Source organism: Triticum dicoccoides, chromosome 3A, assembly GCF_002162155.2.
Source record: "Triticum dicoccoides isolate Atlit2015 ecotype Zavitan chromosome 3A, WEW_v2.0, whole genome shotgun sequence".
Taxonomy (NCBI): domain Eukaryota; kingdom Viridiplantae; phylum Streptophyta; class Magnoliopsida; order Poales; family Poaceae; genus Triticum; species Triticum dicoccoides.
In genome coordinates this window covers 47,809,759-47,814,883 of record NC_041384.1, presented here as the reverse complement: position 1 = coordinate 47,814,883, position 5,125 = coordinate 47,809,759, and positions in this window count along the sequence as shown.

Here is a 5,125-nt window from a genome sequence, read left to right as displayed (position 1 = left end):
CCCGACCCCGAAACATCACCCCGACCCCGACACGGCACCCCGACACCGACAGGACACCCCGACCACCGATACCTCCCGAAAAGGTGCTCTTTGGCGTTCCAGAGGCCGACGGGGTCTTTCCAAAAAGCGTTTCAAGAACCGCTATACTTCACCACAAAACATTGAAGTAGACAGCGACAATGAATCTGACATCACCCCAGAGGAGGAACAAGAAGAGCCGGAACAAGAAGAGGTTACTGCTGCGGATGACCTGTCAATGCTTGACCGATTACGTCAAGGTGGCCTTGCACATGTTGATGCCAATGAACCCTATGAGCCCGTCATTGATTATAGTGATGATGATGATTATGCATTTATTGATGATACTGATCGAGATTATTAGTAGTGTCAAGTATTGCATTTTTTTATGTTGTACTTGATGATGATACACTTAAGTGATACACATATTATTATTCATGTCGGTCTTTTTTTATGTTGTACTAATTTCGTTTACTGTTTGTCATGGCAGGTGTTGAAAGATGGTGGGCGCTGGTCGGGAGCGTGGTCTGAGGTCTTCCATTCCAGATGCACCTCTCCGCCGAGCGTTGCTGGACAGTATGGCCACACTGCCGGGCCCTTCTTCGTCGACCCCGGTGCCCAGCAGGGGACGAGGTAGGAAGAGAGGAGGTGGGGCACGTGGTCGTGGGAGAGGAGGTAGGGTGACTGCTACGGCGCCTTCCTCGCCGCCACCCCCAGCTATTTCACCCGAGCACGTGACTGCTAGGGTGGACTCGTCCGAGGAGGAGGCTACACGGACTCCGGTCCACGAGCCTTCGGTCCACGGGTCTTGGGCCCACGAGCCTCGGGTCGACTGGCCTGCGGCCCACGAGAGTTCGGCCCATGTGACCCCGGAGGAGCACACGTCCGGATGGGGTACCTGGCCGGATCAGCCCGAGGAGCCGAGTGGCCATGCTGATGATGGTGGGGAGCCGACTGATCTTGAGGAGGAGGGGGGCACCGTCTACCAGTGTGGTGCTACACGGCTCCCGTCCGTGCCGGTGACCCGCGAGCAGAGGTGGTTGATTTTCCCTCATGGGGAGAGGTACGTAAGTGCATTTAATATTTTTGTACCTTGTGCATTCCTGTTTTTCCAAATAACTAATGCGTTGGCCTTGTCATGCTGCAGGGGTTGGGACCACCATCATAGTGTCCGCCGGCCCAACTCCGTCCTTGGAGTTCTTTGCCGGCAAAACTTTCCAGGGTTTGTCACGTTGCCTGGTGAGGGTCGGCTTCCAGAGCTTGGATTGAGCTGGGAGCACTACGTGGCTGCCCCGGCCCCGCCGGATGAGATTATCGACGGTGTCGTGTGCGACACGAGGGCAGACATGGTGATCAGAAAGTTCTGGGTAATTTCTCCTTTACACATTTAAAAATCTTCAACTAGCTAGTTATTAATTGTACTAATCAATATTGTCTCATTTGATTGCAGACATTCTACAGGTGTGAGGAGGGATACGAGGAGGACGCGGCACATGTTATCGAGAACGTCTGCACGCGCCTACTCCAGAACTTACGGCACGAGGCTCGGGTGCAGGCTGTTCGAGACTACTACGCCTTGCGTGGTATCAAGAAGACCAAGCCGGCGTGCCGCAATAAGTTCCTGAGTAAGGAGCAGTACATGAAGGTAATTCTTAAGGCCTTCTCTACTTAAGTTCCTTCATTTAGTAATTCTTAGCCGTAGCGCTCAAGTTTCTATTTGCTAACTTAGGCGCCTCCGAGATGGTGTGCGGATCGGATGGATTGTTGGGAGGTGTTGGTCGATGAGTGGTGCTCAAAACAATGGCTAGCCCTCCACAACGAGGCCAAGGACAAACGTGCCCAAATGGAAGGTGTGCCACACCATCAAGGCAGCTCCAACTTATATCAGTTCGGGCGCAACTAGGTATGTGGTTTGCTTCATGATTCATGCAATTCATTCATCATGCTAGCTTGAGCCCTTTAATTACTAATTTTCATTGTTTCTCTCTTTCAGGCACGCTACAATAAGGCGGATAAGGTGCCAGAGGTGTACGACCTGTATGCCATGGCCCACACTGCCTCTTTCAAGAAAGTCAAGGCTTTCTCTCAGTCTGACCTCGATGATGCAAACAACTTCACCAACATCTCTTCCCACAACAAGCTCGTGAGATATAGAGATGAGGGGAAGGCGAGGAAAGGGGAGGACTTTAACCCGACCCAGGGTCCCATTGATCCAGATCTGTTGATGATATCTGGTGGCGGGAGGTGCCATGGCTCCATAGCCATTGGAGATGGACTTATCCGTTGTCCTAGCACTCTCCCGGAGATCAAGGCGCGCCAGTCGAGCTCCGCTCCTGAGATAAGGCCTCGTGAATGGCCAGTGCAACTCGCCATCAAGGTTAGTGATACGTACTCAGTTATCTTTCTCCATTACATTGTGTGCACTTCCATCAATGATTACAAATGGTCATGTGAGTGGTGTTGCAGGCTGCTATACAGAGTGAGAGAGATAGAACGGAGAAACTTCTGGCGGAGGCGGCGGAGAGGCAGCGGGAGTTGGAGGAGAGGACGACAAAGATGATGGAGGAGGAGAGGGCACGGAATGACATGCAGGCAAGGGCCATGTACGAGCTCCTTGTGGTAAGTTTCTTCTGCAGATTAGCCAAAACATTCATGTAGTGTTTGTCTCATTACTAACTAGTATGACTGAGTCGTCAAAACCAAATGTGCAGTCTGTGTGCTAGAAGGCAGGTCAGACCGCTCCGCCGATGCCAGTGATTGCTCCTGGGACAACGGGGAGTTTTATTTGAATGGACATTACATGCTAGTCTTAACATTTGAGTGTCATCATGCTAACAAGACATTGGAAATGATCTTTGGTGCAGCGTAACTCCAGACAAGCATCGCACGATCCTTCTCCAGCTACCGACACGAGCCACCCCGCTCCTACACCTCCTGGATCTTGGTAAGTTTGTCTAGTGTTTTGCTTAACACATGCATAAAGACCTAGACTTAGCTTTATTTCCTCCAATGCTTACCATAATGACCTAGACTTAGCTTCTTCTCCTCCAAAATGACTTAATAAGCTTACTGACCTCCAAAACCATCCATTTTACCTAAGTTAGCTCTAAAACAATCTGTACTTAGCTTACTTATGTCAAAAATTGCATAATTAGCTTAGTTAGCTCATAGACGATCCATTTTACCTAAGTTAGCTCTAATATGACCCATTTTACCTCGGTTAGCTTATAAATGATCCAGTTCATCCAAGTTAGCTCAAAAATGACCCATTTTACCTAGATTAGCTCCTAAATGATCCATTTTACCTACGTTAGCTTTAAAATGACCCATTTCACCTAGGTTACCTCCAAAATGACCCATCTTACCTAGGTTATCTCATAAACGATCCATTTTAACTAATTTAGCTCATAAACGATCCATTTCACCAAGTTAGCTAAAAAACGATCCATTTCACCAAAAATAGCTCTTAAATGATCCATTTCACCTAAGTTAGCTCAAAAAGATCCATTTCAACTAAATTAGCTCATAAATGATCCATTTCACCTAAGTTAGCTCAAAAACGATCCATTTCAACTAAGTTAGCTCATAAATGATCCATTTCACCTAAGTTAGCTAAAAAACGATCCATTTCACCTTAGTTACCTCAAAAACGATCCATTTGACCTTAGTTAGCTCATAAACGACCCATTTCAACTAAGTTAGCTCATAATGATCCATTTCACCTTAGCTAGCTCATAAACGACCCATTTCAACTTACTTAGCTCATATATGATCCATTTCACGTAAGTTAGCTCATAAATGATATACTCTTATTGTTCTAGTCTTCTTCTTGTTCTACTCTTCTTGTTCTAGTCTTCTTCTTGTTCTACTCTTCTTCTTGTTCTACTCTTCTTGTTCTAACTTCCTTATTTTTCATTTTGCAGATTTCATTCACTTGACGAAAGCTTGCATAGATGGAGTGCTCCTTATCCCTTTCTCTGTTTCTTTTGTATCATTGGATGAAACTGTTGTAATATATATGGTTGGATGCCTCTATGTTGAACTTGTTATGTATGATGGAACTATGCATGTAATATATATGGTTGGATGATGAAGTTATGTGTTGGATATCTTATATGTTTGCTCTGTAATGGCCTTTTGAAATATATCTATATATGTCATATATATTTGTGATGAAAATTGTTGGATTTAATAAAAACAGATAAAAGAGCCAATATGCAGGCTCTTTGCCGTCTGCCACCGACGGCAACGGGCTCTTTGCCGTCTGCCGCGGACGGCAAAGAAGACACGTGGCATCTAGCTGTGCTTCCTGGGAGCTGACCCATTTGGTCAGTTTGCCTACAGTTGCAGACGGCAAAGACTTTTCCATCAGTGGCAGACGGCAAAGAACCTGCCATGTAGTGACGTGTAGATGACATCATATGGCGGACGACAAAGACACTAAAATTTTTGCCGTCAGCGGCGGACGGCAAAGGCCTGCCGTTAGCCACTTAAAGGACTGACAGCGCAATTATTGCCATCCGCTCTCTTTGCCGTCCGCCGCAGACGGCAAAGGGCCTTTGCTGTCAGCCGCCAGGAAGCAGACGGCAAAGTAGCTGTTTACCGTAGCCTACTTTGCCGGAGCCTTTTGCCGTCCGCGGCTGACGGCAAAGGCCTTTTCCGTCCGCCGTTCATGCCTTTGCCGTCCGCCGTGGCAGACGGCAAAGTAGCTGGTTCCTATAGTGAACACTTGATGTTTTTCTCGATTTCTACCTTCGTCAATTTCCGCATTACGAAGAGCTTGGGAATCGTTTCCATTATCCCTTGCATATCATAGTTCATCACGAAGTTCTACTAACTTGGTGATGGTGACTAGAGAATTCTGTCAATCACTATCTTATCTGGAAGATAAACTCCCACTTCATTCAAGCGATTGTAGTACTCAGACAATCTGAGCACATGCTCACTAGTTGAGCGATTCTCCTCCATCTTTTAGCTATAGAACTTGTTGGAGACTTCATATCTCTCAACTCGGGTATTTGCTTGAAATATTAACTTCAACTCCTGGAACATCTCATATGCTCCATGATGTTCAAAACGTCTTTGAAGTCCCGATTCTAAGCCATTA